A 21767-nucleotide genomic window follows, 5' to 3' on the forward strand; every position below is an offset into this window, starting at 1 on the left:
GTTTGGCTCAGTGGATAGAGTGTCGCCCTGCGGACTCAAGGGTCCCGGGTTCGATTCCGGTCAAGGGCATGTACCTGGGTTGCGGGCACATCCCCAGTGGGAGATGTGCAGGAGGCAGCTGATCGATGTTTCTCTCGCATCGATGTTTCTAACTCTCTATCTCTCTCCCTTCCCCTCTGTAAAAAACTAGAAGTCTATTTAAATTGTGTGGCGGGACACCAAACCTGTCATTTTGGAAGAGCTTCTCAGGTGATGTAGAATAGGGAATCCTAAGAATTATTAAGGAAGTGATTTTTGAATACATGTATCATATTCACCCACTTATCCATCCTAAACTACATCTCTGAAGAGCTCCCAGAATACATTCATTTTCTCCAAGGTTTTGGAAACCATTAAAAAAGGGAAGTGTGATCATCATAGAAAGTGCTATCAGCCAAAGATACCCAGAGCAGCTGTTGCTGCAGTAGAAATTAGTTTTTTTTTCTTTTTTAATGTAAACGATGGAGGCAAATCTAAGGTGAGCACAGCGCACAGCTGCATTAACAGGAAACAAGATCAGAGTGGTAATCAGAACGGTGTGACCTACAGGACTCCCTAATGGTGGCTGAATTGCTCAGACCACAAGCAATGGTTATCTTACTAAATTCAGACTTGATTTATAAAATTGATAAATGGCCGGGTTTGGGGAGCAGAGATCTAATTGTGTTATTTTGACAGAGCAAATCCCTGTTCATGTTCATAGACAGAGCCCCCTGAGTCAAGTGGAGGCTTGAGTGGTAACACTTGCTAATGTCACAACTATAGAGCACACCTCTGTTCGTCACTCGTTTGCCTGGAACATGGGCCTTATGCTTAGGTGTGCAATGTCTTGTATGATGATCCTAACACCATAAAGAACAAAGCTAGGTGCACAAGGTGATGTCACCTAAGGATGGTGGGGCCTGGAGTCTCAATGACCTTGTTAACTAAAGTACAGCTACACTGTGGATGTCAAGAGCATAACTTCTAGCACAGGGATGCCTGAGCTCAAATCTAAGCCCTAGCTGTGTGAATTCAAGAAACTAACATTCTCTTTGCATGTGTGTTGTCAGCAATAAAATAGAAATTATGGTAGTTTATATTTGTTCATTGCTGAGGATTAATATCTAATACATTTTGAATGGTTGTTACATAACAATAGTGTTATGTAAATGGCTTTTTTAAAAAAAACAATAATAAGCCTGGACTTCAAAATGCTAACTTTGTTATTGCATGAGATACATGATCAACTCTTTGTGTAAGCCACTGAGAAAGATTTTCTGTTATTAGCAGATGAAGCTCGATCCTGAATAACACAATATAAAAAATAATAATATACTAATTACCAAAGAAAAAGAGAACTACACATGTACATTATGTGCAGGCATATACTGTATAGCAGTGGTTCTCAACCTGGGGGTCACGACCCCTTTGGCGGTCGAACGACCCTTTCACAGGGGTCGCCTAAGACCATCCTGCATATCAGATATTTACATAACGATTCATAACAGTAGCAACATTACAGTTATACACAATATAAAAAATAATAATATACTAATTACCAAAGAAAAAGAGAACTACACATGTACATTATGTGCTGACATATACTGTATAGGTTTTGGAGTGCCTGAAAAAGGCTTAATCTTAAAGATTTAATTAAAGGATCTTTTTACAAATAAAACTGTAAAACCCACTTCTTTTGAAACTGCACCTTTGAACTCTATAAATATTTGTGCAAATTGACAAAAGCATTTATAAAAGAGGTCACTTGAAATTATGTTTAAAGAAGCTATGAAATTCCTTAAATTACAAAGAGAATAGGAGATTAAAGTTGATTTAATATTCAAGATTTAGCTCAGAGAAATACAAGACAAATACACTTCAGGAAATTTTGAACTGACATGGGAAACTTTTATAGAGTGGCTTAAAATGAAATTGTTAGCTTGATGCTGAGAGGAACCAGGCCAAGTGAAATTAAAAAGCAAAATTTATAAATTATTTTTACATCTGTGAACAGAAGGGTTGAGACCAAAGTGGTGTCAGCCATCAAGAGTCGGGAGAGCGGGGTATTTATATGATTGTTATGTGGGTCAAGGCTAGCAGTTAAGCCGGGTGCTGGTACAAGCATTTGCAGGGAGCTGGGTCTAGAGCTGCTCTTCTTGGGCCGCTTAGCTGTCTCTTGTGACACCTGATACAGGAAAACCACACAGAGGGCAGGGGCCCCAAGCGGGGCACAGTGGAAAAGTACTGAGCACAGGGGAGAAACTGAGCTCAGCAGAGAGGTACAGAATAGGCCTCACAAATAGATTTTGAATAAAAACATGTATTAGATATTATTATTTTTTTTCATATAGAAATGAGTCGGGTTTTCTTTTAAATAGTAAATGTAAAGGGATTTTAACAAAAGCTCATATAAAAGAGTAAAGGGTCTATAAATAATAATAATAATGATGATGATGATGATGATGTTTAGTGTTAAAGTAAGGAAAATCTCCTGTAACAAAAGCAGAATTGTAGCAACATCTCCTCTGAGGTAATCAATAAGAAAAACACCTTAGTCCCATATATGTGATTATAAGGAAAGAACAACCAAGTGACTAATAATGATGTTTGAAAGGGCGCAAATTTTCCCAACAATCTGCTTATTTAGTGTCCAAGGAACAAATTGAATTAGATAGAAACAGAGATTTAGAAGAAGCTGTGTGGGGATGGCATGAGATAATTTAAATATAGCCTAAGGAGGGATGTAAATAACTACCCCTCACTCTACCCATATTTGTATCTAACTAGCACTGCTGACAATCTGATAATAGATGGCATTTACAATCATGTTTGGAACATTAAATATATATAACTCAATTTTAGATCTTTTTTATAAGTCAATGGAGTAAACTTAGCAAATGGTCATTTTATGCCTCTTATTTTCTATATTTTATACTAATTACGTATTTGTGCTATAATATAATATGGCCTTTGTATTTTTAGTTTATAATTGAAGTTTTAAAAGTTATTAAATAATGTTTTCTCTTCTAGTGTGTTTTACTATGTAGCTGAATTAAGTTTCAGCATAACACTGCATTTAAAATAACTGAGCAAGTTTTATAATACAATTTAGAAGTCACCATGTTATCTAAGTCAATCAGGATTTTTATTAGAAAATTCCAGCCATTTCCCCCCTCAGGCCTCCCTAATAATTCTGATAGGGAAATTAAAAGAATAAATGTGTGTTTATGTAGATAGGTACAACATGAAATCATCTAGGTTGCACATGCTTAAGAAGGTTCCTAAATATCATTCATGTGGGCCATATCAGACAGGGAACTCAATTGACTTCTGCCTTATGTATGGTGGCGAATTCATAAGACATTATGGGAATCCCCAAAAGGTGCATGGATTTCCATTACTATGAGGACTGAATTATGATTTGAACACTGGACTTGAATTACTCACGTTCCGCCTTTTCCAAAATACAGCACCAAATAGTACCTTTTTCTCTACTGCCTGTTTTTAACTGACTGATTACATTGGAGGCAAATTGCCAAGAAAGATAACATGTATCAAAATTCTCTAGGCTACCCATTATACACACATTATTTTTGAAAATTTGTTATTCTCCTTCAAAAACATAGAATCTCAAGTAGTGACAATATTACTTCAAGGTAAGGAATTAGCACCACAAGGGAAAATCTGCCACATTTTATACCCCTCATAATTTATTATCATCTTAAAAAAGTGAACTCTTCGTGCCTTTTTGCTAAAACCAGCTGCAAAATGTAACTTCATGCTTGCATCATCTATCAAACTTATTATTTTTAGCAGTTTATTTAGTTAAGATAAATATGATACTGCATTTTTTCTAAGAAATAAAAATTCACACCAAAATTCCAATAATCATTGAACTTAACAATCATTTTAATATTTTATTTATTTATTGTGTACTGCTATACTGATAAAGAAAATAAGCACTAAATGTTCTGTTCAGAAATATGCTTAGTCAATTTTTTTTTGAAACAGGATAGGAAGTATTTTTGCTACATGTTGAATTTATCGAAGGGACACATTAGACCTCAGTCACAGGAATGCCCAGAAAGAACATAGAGCAGTCATATATAAGATGCCCATATTGCTATTTTGTTACAGGTTCTCTAAGTTTGGGCATATTTATGGCAAATGTTGATGGCTGGACACTGCCAATTCCTGTTTATAAGGTTGACATAGTTTTTTAATCTGGTACAGAAGGAGTTTGAAGGGGAAAAAACTGCTTCATTAGTAACTATTCAACATGAACAATTAAATCTAGATAGATATGCAGAACAGAATAGTGTGTCAAAATGCGTTTGACTATAAGTAGTCTTAACTTCATGCTCTCCATTGCAGGCAGATCATTAACTAATTGAGAAGAGTGTCAGAGGCTAGATAGACAAGTACACTGTTGGGATGGAGGCCTTCTGCATAAGTAACAGGATACTTGTCCATCAGATCATATCCAATTAAGACATTTAGTTATTGCAAAAAAACAAAGAAAAATAGAACTTTACCTATATATATTAAAGGCTAGTGTCCATCCAACCAGTAGCTATGATGTGCACTGACCACTAGGGGCAGACAGTCTATGCAGGAGCTGCCATGACGTGCACTGGCCATTTAAAATAAACAGCACCCATGGTGCAAAATGTGACCCACAGCCCAGCCCAGCCTGGAAATGGTTGCTGTGTATGCCGGGTAATGATGTCACATAGCAACGCCTGGCTTCCTTTCCCTAGTGACTAGCCTCCTTGCAGTTTCTTCAGCCCAGGAACACAACTTGCTGTATAGCCAGCTGCTAACATTTTATGGTCAACCAAATGTTTGTGAAGCGTTTTCCTATACCTCATCTCATTTGATTCTCACAGAAGTAAAAGGCTAGTGTCCATCCAACCAGTAGCTATGATGTGCACTGACCACTAGGGGCAGACACTCTATGCAGGAGCTGCCATGACGTGCACTGGCCATTTAAAATAAACAGCACCCATGGTGCAAAATGTGACCCACAGCCCAGCCCAGCCTGGAAATGGTTGCTGTGTATGCCGGGTAATGATGTCACATAGCAACGCCTGGCTTCCTTTCCCTAGCGACTAGCCTCCTTGTTTCTTCAGCCCAGGAACACAACTTGCTGTATAGCAAGGTGCTAACCATTTTATGGCAACCAAATGTTTGTGAAGCGTTTTTCCATGCCTCATCTCATTTGATTCTCACAGAAGTCCTGAAGTAGGTAGATAGGAGACTTGGTAGAATCTGATTTTCTTTTCATTAACCAGAAAATGGAAATTTAGAAAGTTTAGAAACTTGACCTGACTGAAAAGAAGTAAGAAATGGTGGAACTTGAAAATTACTTAAGGTTTTCTCACTGCACAGAATATAGTCAAACACTGCTGCAGTTAATTATTTTACCCTTTGTTTTCCCTGTGTGATCTATAATAATAATCTGTTTTGTGTTGATATTTATTGCTGCGCTGCTAACAATTACCTGAAAGAGGTTGGGGTGCTTCACTGGGCTGGAAAAAGTTTAGCTACATCAGAAAGCAGGTCTAATTAAGCAAGTTTATTCTCTCTCTATAAAAGGCTAAGTTGACTCACGCATGCGCAATACATATGAAGCTCTGGCTGGCGCCAATCGCACACCTGTGTTTTGATCTGTCATTGTGGATCATGAATTTGGTTGACACTTCTATTATAGAGAAAGGGCGGATAGTGATATTAAAGTATTTCTTCTAATTAATTTCCTTTCAATGTGCATGAATCAGTGCACCAGGACACTAGTAAGAACATAAAATGGCCTTTGAGTATTGCAGAAGGAAAGAAAATTTATAAAGTATTAAATCTATAAATAATGGTGTAAAAATCTACATTGGTGACCAGTAGTGATAGAAAAATGGTGTTATATTTCTTGGGGTTTCCTTTTTAATATTAAACTTAACATAAAATTTAATGAAGCCATCTGTAAAATGTAAATTTACTAATATTGTGTTCAATTAAACAATTTGTTTTGCCTTGGGGTAGGAGGACTGCATAGTTAAGAATTAGCTAGGTAGTTAAGAACTAGTGGAAAAGTCCCTTAGAAAAACCTAACCTCTCTCCTGCCAGAACTTATGCCCATCCCATCATTCTACCAAGTCCTACTCAGATGACGCATCTTATGTCAAGAATGTCTGAATATCTTCACCAAGAGTCCACTCTTTTGGGGATTATCAAGAGAAGTCTATCTTCTGGTTTGGGGTGGATGATTTCCATACCAAGTAGTTGGAAACCTTCTATTCCAGACCAAGAAAGCACTCATTACATTTCCCAATCAATCTACCTGTTGTCTAGAACACAATTCAAGATAAAGGCCAAATTTCACATCTGCCCTTTGTAACATTGTTAAATTAAGTGTGATTATTTTAGAGGAATTTTAATATTATAACCAGAGTGGGAAGGAAAGTCTAGTATCTATGTTTTGTATTACTCATCTCTCATTACTATTATGTATGTGCTTCTTGCCATTCACATAGCAGTAGAGACAATAATAGTAATAGTAATAGCAATAGCAATAGCAACAATAACATATGTTTTTGTTATTGTTCTCATTGTCGTGTTTGGAGTCTGTGATGACTGAATTAACTCTACCTAATCACCTGCTACTCAGAATTCTGATCTTTTCCCGTAAACATAGAGTACACATTTTTTTTACTATTGGTATTTGACTTTGTGTTTATTCATGAGACTTTGACCTCAGAAATGTGGGCAAAAGTTAAGATTGTGCCAATTCTGAGCATAGGTCGTAGAAAACATTCTATGTTTACAATTACTCTCTCATTCCCAGCCATTGTCATGATAAAAATATGCCCCAGTGACCCCACTGAACAAGTGAACATAAAAGACTCGCAGTTTAGAATTGTACCCCAGCTAAATTGTGGAGCAAAGACCAGCTGAGCCCAACCAAGGCCAGCCTGTATCTGCTAGTGTCCTTTGATTTGCAGACCTGTGAACAAAATAATTGCTGTTTTAACCAGTGAGTCTGGAGATAATTTGTAACACAGAAATGGCGAGCTTGCTCTCCCTCTTGTTTCTTAGTTTCATCGTTGAAGGATATATTTCAGTAAAATGTTGTGTTATAGCAATCCTTCTGGTACTTAAGATGCTTTGGATTCTGAAAATCAAGTCCCACCAGCAGATGGGAATAAAAGCAGAATATAGTAGCTAAAAGGAAAATCATAGCTTTTCCACAGATGGTGTGATGACTTTAACGATCTTTTAGGTATTTTATTATCTGAGGTTGAAGATTTCTAAAGAAAGCCCTTAAACCTACTATGTGACAAAAGGAAACAATTTAAAGAAACTGTATTTAAAAAAACAACAACTATTGCTGTGTGTACATTTAGAATATTATTGGACTTAATATTTCCTGCTCACTAAATTTCCAAGCATTTTGCATTAGGGACAGAAAGGATATCCTTGGATTTCCTAAAGCTCAAATCAGCTACAATATTTATATGAGACTTTTATGAGACAGTCAAGAAGCTCTAGATAACACTGTTCTAGCCTTATTTTATTGATCAGAAAATGTAAGCACAAAAATGTTAAACAATTTTGCCAAAACAAGGAAGCAGCCAGGAATTATGATGCCTTTAAAAATTAAGTTTCTATTCAATGTCCACTAAGAAGAATGTTTGGTGATATTGAATAGTAATACTTTCTGCCTGTAAAACATTTTGTAGGCCTTTATAAAACCTTTTAGTTCCCTATGGGATTTGAAAATCAAAATGTTTTATATATAGCACAGTGAATCACAGTGATTTGTATTACATTTGCAAAATGCTTACACATCAAAACCATCCCCATGAATTTCTATTAACCCTCAGCATTTGCAAGCCAACAGCATTTCTAGCTAAAAAGGTTTCCGTATTAAGTCAACATTCAAATTCAACATTTTATGTCTACATTTATTTCTCTTTTTCTTATTAGACTGCAGTGCATTTTTAAAAAAGTAATTATTATACCTTTATTTAGAGGCTTATTAACTTCAATGATTTTAGAATCAACTCAACATGTATTTTTGAATAGCCAGCATCTTTAAATGTGAATAGGTATTTTGAATGTTCTACAGATATAAATGTCATATTCAACAAAAAGAAAAAAAAATACACATTCTGAGTCACATCAATTCAACACACAGTTCCTAATCATAAAAATTCCATAGTGCCTTCTAGTAGTTACTTCACTTATAATAATTGAGAAGTGTTATATTCTGCTCTTACAAAGTATCTTTCTCATTACAAGAGCCCACATTATTTTTGTTAAAATTTAGCAAAATGTTAAATATAACAAATATTGAGGATAGTCATGACTAATGTGCAAAGCAGACCGAAGGGATCCTTTTAGATTCTATTACACATATTATTTCCTTTGATATTTTTCTATGCATGTTGATGATCATACAGTGTGTCCTATAAGAAGATCTTCTGAGAGTGAGGGGCAATAAATATCAGAGAAGATTTGAGGAAAGTGGCAAGTCTCCAAATGTTCTGCAGAGAATAGGCAAAGAAGCAAACCTAAAACCTATAAGAAGTTTGTGAAGCACTTAGAAAATACAGGAGAACATGAATTAACATTGATACAAATGATATAAGTAAATAAGTAATTTTTTACTACCAGGTGAATTACCTGGGTATTATAGTTGATTAACCCAGGGTTATTCCCTTGCTTGATGTGTTTCCTGGAAAGCATGAAAGTTGGAAATTGTGTCAATAGACCTGAAGTAAAGAATTATGGGAACTTGTTGGAAAATAACAGTAGGATGGAACTAATCGAGTTATGGAAAAGAGAGTCTAAATACTTCTAGGCCACCATGAAGTCAAAGAATAGAAGTAGAAGGACGTGAGGGAGCCAACAAATAAAAGATTTTCCTTGGAGAATGGGAATTTAATATTTTGTAATGGAGATGTTTTGTGGAGCTGAAGTGAATACTATTAAAATTGAGCAAGAAAATACTATGAATATTTACATTAATAAGAATAATGTCATGGCTTTTCTTTTGTAATTTAACATTACAAGTGCAACATCCTGCTCAAAACATGTACTATAGAGTGAGTACAGGATTCAAACTAAATAATCCATGGCATATTCAAAATGTTTTTATGTTTTCCTTGTTACTTGGCTGAAATGTATACTCTGAAAACATGTAGTTTTCTTTTTAAAATAGAGGCATTTTCTGACCTGAATAATTATATCACTACAACTTGCTTTCTTTTCCTCCATTCTTATCTTCTTCCCTTCCCTTACTCTTAGCGATATTACTCATAGTTCTCCATCACCACCAAACTTTCTCATACTTGGGTAGGCACTGCATATCCTGGGATCATCTGTGGATGATAATTAAAATGGTGGAATTCACACAGCAAGCATGCCTCCCATTATAAAATGATGTTAAGAAACTTAGTTAATGATTATTAAGATAGTATGTTCTTAGAATAGAACAGTTAGTATTTAGCAGTAGAAGAAACTGTTTAAAGGAATGATAGAAAAAGATGTTTATTGGAGCAACTGCACAAGCAACACAATTATTGATTAATTACCGCTACTAAAAACAAAAATTATTGTATTGCTTCATTAAAAAAACCTTTATTCAGCACCTTTTCAAAGTCAAGCACTGTCCTTACTGTTGGGGATATAAAAGTGAGTAAGGCCTTGATCTTTTATTCAATGCAGTCTAATCTTATATGATAAATTCACTAATGATTTTATCCTCAAATATTAAAGTATAGTGGCATTTTAGTATTTTGTGGAATTACTATGGTGACAAAAAACAACAACAACACTTTAACAATGCTTTCTGTATTAGGAATTTCAACACAGAAAAATATTTAAGTGATCTCTAAAAGAAAAAAGTAAGATTTTTTTCCAGGACAGAAAGAAAGAACCCTGAGTGAATGAATAGCAAACCCCTTCTCTCCTTCATAGAAACCCAAATTTAAATACTAAATGATGGCTGGGTATAGTGCATGTTCACATATTATGTACTATATCTGTCAGATTTGTGCTAGACTAAAATTCCATGTCATATTATATTATGCTAATTAATGTTATATTGTTATTTTAATTTATCTACATACTATATTAGTTTATATTATATTTCACATAATATATATTTTATACCATAATATATTTATACTAGAGGCCTGGTACACAAAATTTGTGCACTGGAGGGGGGGTCCCTCAGCCCGGATTGCGAGAGGGTGCAGGCCAGGCCAAGGGACCCCACCAGTGCACAATTGGGGCCAGAGTGGGACATGGGAGGTTGGCCAGCCAGGGAGGAACCTCAGGAGGGCTCCAGGGTGTGTCTGGATCGTCTCACTCAGTTCCAATCAGCCCGACCTCAAGCAGCAAGCTAACCTACCGGTCGGAGCGTCTGACCCCTGGTGGTCAGTGCAAGTCATAGTGACTGGTCGACTGGTAGACTGTCTGTCCCCTGGTGGTTAGTGCATGTTATAGCAAACAGCTGAGCAGCCTTATCATATCATTAGCATATTATGCTTTGATTGGTTGAATGGATGATGGAATGACTGGACACTTAGCATATTAGGCTTTTATTATATAGGATACTTTTACATTTGTATAATTTTTATCAATCTTATATTTATTACATATTATAACATAGGGTCTTTAGTACTGTTTATTTTTATTCATTGAGCATCCTAAATTATGTTTTATGTTAGTATATATCATCACATATTTAATATACTGTAAAATACAAATGTAGATAATATTTCATAAATGTAAAATATATAACTACATATAGTTATATGTATGGACCATATATAAAACACATGATTAATACAACACCAAAGACATGATCCATAAAAGAAGTAATTGATAATCCGGATTTCATTAAAACTAAAAACTTCTGCTCCACAAAAGACATACAGAGAGGAAAATGACAAGCTACAGATTAGGAGAAAATATTTGCAAAAGAATTATTATCCAAAATATACAAATAACTTGTAGAAAATGACATAAGAAAAATTTAAAAAATGTATTAAAAATGGGCCAAAGGCCTGAGCAGACACCAAAGAATAAATACAAGTGGAAAATAACATGTTCTACATCCTATGTCTTCAGAGAAATGAGAATTAAAACAGTGAGATATCACTACACAGCCACTGGAATGGACGAAATCCACTAAATGCTGACAAGGATATGGAGTCCCAGGGATGTCTATGCATTGCTACTACAGATGTAAAATGGCGCAGCCACTTTGCAAGACAGTTTGAAGGTTTCTTACAAAGTTAAACATATTCTTACCACTTTCCCTGTAATTGTTCTCCTTGGTATTTACCCAAAGGAGTTGAAAATTTGTCCACACAAAAGTCTGCACTTAGATGCTTAGAGCTGATATATTCATATTTGTTGAAACTTGGAAGCAACCAAAATGATGTCCTTCAGTAGGTGAATGGATAAACAAAGTGTGGTACATTTAGAGAACTAGATGACTGAATACTATTCAGTGTTAAAACAAAAACTAAACAAAAAAATAAAAAAGACCAAAAAGAAACAAACAAACAAAAAACAACCAACAAACCAAACAACAACAAAAAATGAGCTATCAAGCAATGAAAAGACTTGGAGGAAGCTTACTTACTATCAAGTGAAAAGTCACTCTGTACATACTGTAGGATGCCAACTATATGACATTTTGAAAAAGGCAAAATTATGGAGATACTAAAAGGATCAGTGTTTTCTAGAGGTTAGTGAAGAGGAAGGTATAAATAAGCACAGCAGAGATGATTTTTAGGGCAGTGAAACTACTCTATCTGATAGTATAATAGTAGATACATGCCATTATATATTTGTTAATACCCATTAAAAGTAACTCCAAGAGTGAACCATAAAGGTAAGCTATCGACTTTGGGTGATAATAAGATATCAATATGGGTTTATAGATTATAACAAAAATACCACACTGGATTTTGACAGTGAGGGAGGCTTTACATATGTGGGAGCAGGTGAAATATGCAAAATGTTTGTATCTTCTCCTCAGTTTTGCTATGAATCTAAAAATGCTTTAAAAATAAATTCTATTAAAATATAGAGTTTAAAATTATATCAGATTTCTTCTTTTGTACTAAAACATATATATTTAATATGTCACCAAAAATTAACCTTGCTTAATTATGTATTGAGATTTCTGCACATTCATTTTCAAGAATATATGTGACTTACGTTACATCTATTCCATTGACATATACTCTATTGGCAGAAGAAAAATACTGACTCTAAGTTATTATGGAACTAATTAGATACTACCAAATCAGAGGCTTTGCCATTGAAACTAAGGGTTTGTTTCTGTTAAAATCAACTGGTTATTAAATGTGAATATTGTCTGATTTTTTTGTCATTTTTTAAAATCTATTGTCTACTTGGTATTATTTATTAATTTGATTTATCCTGGGATCATCTGATGATGATAATTACAATGGTGGAATTCACACAGCAAGCATGCCTCCTGTTATAAAATGATGATAAGAAACTTAGTTAATGATTATTAAGGTAGTATGTTCTTAGAATGGAACAGTTAGTATTTAGCAGTAGGAGAAACTGGTTAAAGGAATGATAGCAAAAGATGTTTAATGGAGCAACTGCACAAGCAACACAGTTATTGATTAATTACCGCTACTAAAATCAAAAATTATTGTATTGCTTCATTAAAAAAAACCTTTATTCAGCACCTTTTCAAAGTCAAGCAGTTAATAGTTTCAGGTTGAACCTGAAGTTTCAGGTTTTATTGGTAGTATACTACAAAATAGGATTTAAACACATTTAGTTATACGTAAAAAACAATTCTTGATTAGAAATGTCCATCTTGTAGATAAAAATAAAACATTAGTATTTATCATTGGTTATTTAATTGTGAAACAATTTTTAGTGATGTAAAAGAAAAAAGTTAATTTCTTTGTTTTAATTAAAATAATGTTATTGGAAATAGTAAGCTATCTCTTCTAAACAACATCTCCTATTCTTATGTATATCTTCTATAATCATGATAATTGTATTTATTTCTATTTTATTGTACACATTTTCTATAAATTCTCTTAAATAAGCAATAGATGAAGTCACAATTTGAATGAAAGATAAGCACATAAACCAGTTTAGTCCTCAGGTTTTACTCATTCCAGTTCTGTAATATCACCATCTGGTTTTCCATTAATCATAATAATTTAGTTTTAGAATGACTGTTTTGATAATGCCTCATATTTCCTTACTCTCAGTTCAGTATCATTTTTTAAGATAGCTTTTGAGCTCAAACTCTACGCCTGGAACTTTGAAAGGCACTGGGATACAAAAATACATATAGTTTGAGCCTACATTATGCTACGGAAACTAATAATGCCACTCATTTTTTTTGTTCTATGTGAAATTCACTTGGGAGTATTTAAAACTACGAAACAAATCAGTTATTTTGCTCTTTAAATTGTATTTATTACTTTCCAGTTTCCTGCAATTGTAAAAAAAATGCAAAATCTCAGTGAAGCAGGTGCAGCAAACAGGATATTACATATAGCTTTCATTGATTTGCTTTCTCTGACAGGACTTCTAATTACTTTCATGAGACACTGATTGAAAATGCAATTTTTTTCTGTTAGCATCGGATGTGGTCTTGCTGTTTCTTTACTTTTTAAGGAAAAGAGATGATCATGTTCTTCTAAACTTCCCCACAACTCTTCAGCCAAGGACATTTACCCAATTTCCTGCAATTGTAAAAAAAAAAAAAAAGCAAAATCTCAGTGAAGCGGGTGCAGCAAACAGGATATTACATATAGCTTTCATTGAAATAGATAATGCCTCATATTTCCTTACTCTCAGTTCAGTATCATTTTTTAAGATAGCTTTTGAGCTCAAACTCTATGCCTGTAACTTTGAAAGTCACTGGGATACAAAAATACATATAGTTTGAGCTTAGAATATGCTATGGAAACGAATAATGCCACTCATTTTTTATTGTTCTATGTGAAATTCACTTGGGAGTATTTTAAAACTAAGAAACAACAAATCAGTTATTTTGCTCTTTAAATTGTATTTATTACTTTCCAGTTTCCTGCAATTGTAAAAAAAATGCAAAATCTCAGTGAAGCAGGTGCAGCAAACAGGATATTACATATAGCTTTCATTGATTTGCTTTCTCTGACAGGACTTCTAATTACTTTCATGAGACACTGATTGAAAATGCAATTTTTTTCTGTTAGCATCGGATGTGGTCTTGCTGTTTCTTTACTTTTTAAGGAAAAGAGATGATCATGTTCTTCTAAACTTCCCCACAACTCTTCAGCCAAGGACATTTAAACAAGAAACGATTTTTATTTTATTGATTACTAATGTCAATCATTTAGAATAAATTAGATATGCTGTTTTTAATAAAAAAGAATGTTACTGTTGATATCTTAAGCTATAATACATATGACTTTTTATAAGTTTCAAGAAATTATTTCTCATCAAGATGAGTATAATTTTACTGAAGAAAACAATCATTAATATAAATAGAGGTCAAGATATGCTGCCAGTAGCTATCCCTATGCCATTTTAGAGTGCATTATTGTAGGCGATAATAAATATATAATGAATATTAAAATTCTTCACTTACATTTTTATTTTTAATACCTAATAATGATGTAATTGGTGTAATTGTCCTTCCAACATTATCATGATCCTTAAGGGAACAGGGTAACAAATTGTCCTTTTTGCCTTGAAAGGGGCTCACCTAAACAAGGAAAAGCTGTGTATACAGGAGTATACTAAATAACTAAATGGCATTATAAGAAGAGCATCTACTCTGAACCTATCTTCTGAGGTAAAAAGATACTTCATGAACCTGACCTAGATGAAGGCTCTTCTGATATCTGTGTTCTTTTTTCTCTGAATTCTAACAACATTACTATTCTGTATTCACCCCCTCTTCAAACACTATTAAATTACTGAGAGTCTGGTTTCAAACACCAATAGCTTTATATAAGTAATTTTTCCCCAGTAACTTTATAATACATTTAAGGATATGAAATAATAGTTTTACTTCCCTCAATACGATGACAGTGTTTTGGACAAAATAAAAACAAATTGATAAATGCGGAATAGATCTTCATTTCGTTGATATTCACAACCAGCTATTGAGCAGATATTAATGCCATAAAAAATATTAATAGCCCTTAGTGGCCAATCAGAAAATTATGACATATTTTACATGTAAATATGATTAAAATATATAATAAATATTCTGCAGTTAAAATATAGCCTATCTATCTCTAAGAAATTTACAAATACTAAAATAATAGTTACTGAAAGTATCTCCCATTTTTCTTTAGGTATCTGTGCATTACCTTATCTTTGATCTTCTAGTTTAGACCATTCTACAGGTACATTTAAAAATATCATACATTATTTTATTTTTGTTTTTTTGCAAGGTGTAAAACTAAAAAATACCCACAGACAATAAACATTAAAATAAGTAATGAAATAAGCTACTCATGTATCATGAAATTTATTCAGTAGGCTAGTGGGTTAAACCTTAAGTGAAAAAGATTCACAAATTGGGTGAAAAAAAAAACAGTTATACATTATTGAACATATTGGATATATTTTATACCACCACACAAAAAGCAAACTAAAAGAACAAACTATCAACTGGGAACATATACATCTAACATTGCCATCATATCCCAACATTAAGCAGAAGCTAATAATCTAAAGGCCATGTGAACAAAGCAGGCTTAAACAAGATGAAGTCAGAGAGACCAAACATGTCACTCTATTACATATAATTATATTATTTCCACATACAAAATGCACTCACCCAGGCCGAGAACCCTTAAAAGTTTCCTGCAAGGTTGGTATCATACTCAGAGTCCAGGATCTTGGTGTAATACAAGTTGGGGGCGGGGAGGGGGGGGACACCTCTTAAAAGGCAGTTCCTCTTTTTTTAAAAATTTTATTTTATTGTTTAAAGTATAAAAGGCAGTTCCTCTTAATTCATAGATCTTTGAACTCAAAATACAATTAGTCTTTCCCCACATTTTCAATATGTAATGGAGAATAAAGAAAGCATAACTACTATAAATGCTCCCATTCAAAAAAGGGAGAAAGAAAGATACAAAGCAATTATTGCTGCTTAGAAATTCTGAAAACCTGTCAGATATACTATATCACTAAACTCCTGGGACAGTAAATAATCTTAATCTCGGTGGGTTAGACCCTCTGGAACTGTAGTCTCAGTTCTGTTTTCTCTACTTCTGAATGGATAAGGTTTCACAGTCCATTGTTCTCCAGGGATAGGTTTTTCTATGCTTCTATTGGCATTTTGTTCTGATCTCTGGGCTCTAACCTTTGTTATTTCCATTCTATTGCATACTAAAAAGACCCAGGTAAACATCTGAATACTTCTCTCAACCTACTTCTTTCCTGTAAAAAGTTGGAGACTCAGAGGCCTTTATGGTATTTGAACAATTTCATTTACTCTAGAATGGTGGTGCTTTTGCTGGTACAGCTCCCTTAAGCCTACTTTCAGACCTTTCTAGATTAATTATTTTTGAGTCATAGATACTTTTTGTACGTTACAACAGCAAAGTCACATTGAAAAGGATCCAGGGTGGGGAATGATTGCAGCCATTATTGCAAACAATCAACCACATGATTCATGTTAGCCTCAAAAGGGAAGTGTTTGTTGATCTTCATCCCTTTTCTCTTAGGATATTACTTTGATTCTCTGCCAAATTATCCACTCTCTGGAAAGAACAGCTTGCACATTCTAAATGAAAGATTTCCTCATTAGACAAAATAAAATAACAATGATGTAGGGACATGAGAATTAAAAGAAATAATTCCATAGAACTGGAGCAGAAAGCAGAGGGTGGGCTTTAAGACAAGACAGTATGAACACAAATGATACAATTGTGCTAACAACATGGCACACTTATAATATTGAATGTTAGCATTATGAATATAGAGAAAGACATCCACCTGATTTTTTCCCCTTATTTTTTGGAAACTTAGTCCAGATAATAGATGAAAGTCATCAAGAAGAAACCCTGAAATTTATGATAATTGTAGGGAGGGAATGATTTCTGAACTTCAAGATCCCACACTGAGAGAGGCATCCAGTTTGGAATGAGATATAGTATAATCATGGGTATATATCTGTATCTCTTTCTATGCAATAAACACATTATTTTAGGTTATTCATTACCTCATAATAGGCCAGTGACTTCATGTATTTGCTATCTTAGTAAAAATAATAATGTTTAATTATTATATACCTGTTAAACTTTTCTGGTTATTCTTTGATTACTTAACATAGCAAAGAAATCATTAGAATATATGGTAGATCATAAACAGGACATGTATTTGTGATTATTAGATAATAATCTAATATCTATAGCACTGAAGCCAAGTAAGAGAATCATAAAGTATTCCACATTTTACACTTTCAGATAAAAAACAAAAACATGTTTTGCTTACCTAAGGGTTTTGCTTAAGTTATTGTTTGTAGTTGACCATTATTAATGAAGGCATTCTTTCATTTCTGAAGCAATTTAAATTTTATGTCCTATTTATATTTCTCACCAGGAAGAAGTTCAGTAAAGAACTTGATATGGTGATGCATATAATTAAAGCAAAAACATATCATATAAAACTAAAATTTAGCAAATAAAATTAATTTAGAAATAAATTGTTTATTATTTTCCAAGGTAAATTAAGATTTTGCACTATATATTCATATTCTTATGGTGTAACACTCTATCTTTGCTTATTTAAACATGATATAGAGTAATTGGTGGCTACTTCTATAAATTTATTAAATTATTATAGCTTCATAACATTGGTAATGTATTCAAGTCAGTGATTACCACCACCTGCCCCAGGCCTTCACCACCCTATTGTCAGTGTCCATGGGTTATGCATATAAGCATACAAGTTCTTTGATTGATCTCTTCCTATACACCCACCCTCCCCTGCTTTCCCTCTGAGTTTCCACAGTCTGTTCTGGGCTTCTATATCTCTAGATGTATTTTTTAAAAATATTTTTTATTGATTTCAGAGAGAAAGGGAGACGGAGAAAGATACAGAAACATCAATGATGAGAGAGAATCATTGATCAGTTGCCTCCTGCACACCCCACACTGGTGATGAAGCCTGCAACTCGGGCATGTGCCCTGACCAGGAATCCAATCCCAACCTCCTGGTTCATAGGCCTACGCTCAACCACTGGGCCACGCAGGCCCGCCTGGATGTATTTTGTTCATCAGCTTATTTTGTTTATTAGATTCCACATATTAGTGAGATCATGTGAAAGCCCAAACTATTCCATGGAGAGTACATTGAGACTTACACACACACACATACACACACACACACAGACACACACACACACACACACAGACCCAGTTCTCAGTTATTCCATCCCTGCCCTGCCCCAGCTCTAATCACATCTTAATTCAACCACTTGAGAGATGACTCTGAGCCAGAATCACCAACGGTTACTATCTAGAAATCATGTCCCACAAAATTATAAGAAAATTAAATAACTATTGTTTTAAATCTAAATTTAGGCCTAAATTTTGGAGTGATTTGTTTTAGAGAAATGTATAATGAGAACATCTAGTTTCCAGTCTGTGATGCTGGCTCCGTAAGATGGTCAAAATCTCTGCTGTTTCTTCGTTCCCCTGTAAAATCTATTTACTAGGGCCAACAGAAACACAGTTTGTGCCAATATCTGGCAAGTTCCCAGAGGCAATAAAATAGCTGGCAATCATTAGTTCCTTTCAAAGGGCTTTTCTCTCTCCGGAATTTTAGTGCATCTGGTCGTTGTTGCTTCCATTGGTCTCTTATGTCTTTTTCCATCCCTCCCTGCCCCAGCTCTAATCACATCTTAATTCAACCACTTGAGAGATGACTCTGAGCCAGAATCACCAACGGTTACTATCTAGAAATCATGTCCCACAAAATTATAAGAAAATTAAATAACTATTGTTTTAAATCTAAATTTAGGCCTAAATTTTGGAGTGATTTGTTTTAGAGAAATGTATAATGAGAACATCTAGTTTCCAGTCTGTGATGCTGGCTCCGTAAGATGGTCAAAATCTCTGCTGTTTCTTCGTTCCCCTGTAAAATCTATTTACTAGGGCCAACAGAAACACAGTTTGTGCCAATATCTGGCAAGTTCCCAGAGGCAATAAAATAGCTGGCAATCATTAGTTCCTTTCAAAGGGCTTTTCTCTCTCCGGAATTTTAGTGCATCTGGTCGTTGTTGCTTCCATTGGTCTCTTATGTCTTTAAAAATGAACTTTTTTGTTGTTGTTGCATTTATTCTTTTCTTTTCTAGTTAACAATGTTCTTGGCCTGCCAATATGTAATTCATCCTGCTCTCATTTCCAGCTTAGTTTTCCATTATATCTGTCAGTATTTAGAACAACACACACACACACACACACACACACAAAATTTTTGTTCAGTTTGTTCTAACACCTACAATACTGATCAGTATAGAACCTAAGATTTTTCTGACTCCAAAATAAAGTTTTAAAATTTCTATTTCTGGTCTTGAATGATGAAAATTTTATGTTTTTTTTCTTCTAAATTTCTATTGGTAAATTTTTCTACCAGAGTGTTATAGAACTAGGTAGCAAAATCAGATGTCTTTAGAAAGACATGTCTCATTGTCCCAGACTGGACTACATACATATACACTGACCAACCACCATAGTACGTCCTAGACATAGTAATTGATATAAGCCAGTTAAGGCCCATTCCTGAATTTGGGGGCAGGACAGTCGTTAAGAATTTTTGAGTTCTGTTTGGATAGGGGAGGGAGGATATGTGCCAATTAATATTCTTAATCTCAAGCAATATAAAATAATTTCTGCTGAAATAGTACTAGACTGCTATAAGAGGGCCATGGAATATATTATCTATTCAACCAGCCATAGCAATGGAATGGGCACAAGCTAAAGAAACACCATTGAAATCCAGAATTTTCTTATGGATGATGTCACCGACTAGAAATTTGCTGCCATATGCTATACACCACACGATCTAGACCAGTGGTTCTCAACCTTCCTAATGCCGCGACCCTTTAATATAGTTCCTCATGTTGTGGTGACCCCCAACCATAAAATTATTTTCATTGCTACTTCATAACTGTAATTTTGCTACTGTTATGAATCGTAATGTAAATACCTGATATGCAGGATGTATTTTCATTGTTACAAATTGAACATAATTAAAGCATAGTGATTAATCACAAAAACAATATATATATATGTTTTCCGATGGTCTTAGGCGACCCCTGTGAAAGGGCCATTCGATCCCCAAAGGTGTCGCGACCCACAGGTTGAGAACCGCTGATCTAGACATTCCAAAATTGCTTATCTGGTGCTTCCTGGGTTCCTAGTCATTCCAAAATGCTGATTCTTAGAAGAGGTATATTGTTCTCCTTTAGTGTTTTATACTTTAAAGCTAGGACCCATATCCAACTTTTCCTGTATTTATCCAGACTATTCAGATATGGCATAGTAAAAGAACAAAGAACATCTGTCCATGATGACTTCCCCCTTTCTGTGCAATGTCATACACTTTTACTTTCCACAGATAAAGTACAGTTCAGTGTTTATCACCTGCATTCAATGCCAAATTCAATTGTGCTCCAGCACCTAAAGACCATGGGTAAATTATACCTGTTGTTGCTGTGACAAATTACCACAAACTTAGCAGTTTTGAATAACTAAAATTTATAGCTTCCAGTTCTAAATGTCAGAAGGATGACACAATCTCACTGAGCTAACATCAAGGTGCTCCAGGGCTGCGTTCCTTTCTGGAGGCTCTAGGGTGAATCTTTCAAAGCCAGAAACCGACATTTCTCTGTGGGTGACCACAACCAGGAACATTTGTCCATTTTTATTAGATTGGACCCATTTTTACAATCCAGGAATATCTCCCCATTTCAAGAATCTTAACCTTCATTACACTTTTAAAGTCCCTCTTGCCATGTAACCTATTCACAGGGTTTGGGGCCATTTGGGGGCAGGGGTTTTATTATTATTTGAGATGAGTACCTGGTTTATTTCTGACGCCGGTGAATCTCAGAGTGGCACAGTCTGGGACGTTCCTTGGATGGGTGTCAGGCATAGGACTCCACCTTTCAAGTGGGGGAGGCCTCGTCCTGCAAGGACTCAAGGCTGTGGCTGCCCCAAACCTCCAGCGCCAGGTCCCTCCTCTGTTCCTGGGCTTGTGGCTCCTCCTACCACTTGGGCGTGGCCACCTGGGGAGGATCAGGGTCACCTGGAGGGCACGTACCCCACGCAACTGCAACTTGCAAGCCTCCTGCGGGAGGCTCACAGGCCTTGCACGGTCAGCTGATGACGCAGCAGAACGCACACACCCTGCACCCTCGGGAAGGACTATTTATCCACCAGGCCACCAGCCAACTCAGCCCCTCCCTGCGCAGGTAGGCGGGGTGTGTGAGGGGGTGGGGCTCCCAACCTCCTGGTTCATAGGCCTACGCTCAACCACTGGGCCACGCAGGCCCGCCTGGATGTATTTTGTTCATCAGCTTATTTTGTTTATTAGATTCCACATATTAGTGAGATCATGTGAAAGCCCAAACTATTCCATGGAGAGTACATTGAGACTTACACACACACACACACACACACACACACACACACACACACACAGACACACACACACACACA

At 35.1% G+C, this 21767-nt stretch overlaps 1 pseudogene; it reads left to right on the forward strand.

The window, feature by feature from the left end:
• The first annotated feature begins 500 nt into the window (after positions 1–500).
• Positions 501–21767, forward strand: part of LOC102261056 — a 28950-nt pseudogene continuing 7683 nt past the window's right edge.

This window comes from Myotis brandtii, unplaced genomic scaffold (assembly GCF_000412655.1).
Source record: "Myotis brandtii unplaced genomic scaffold, ASM41265v1 scaffold750, whole genome shotgun sequence".
Taxonomy (NCBI): domain Eukaryota; kingdom Metazoa; phylum Chordata; class Mammalia; order Chiroptera; family Vespertilionidae; genus Myotis; species Myotis brandtii.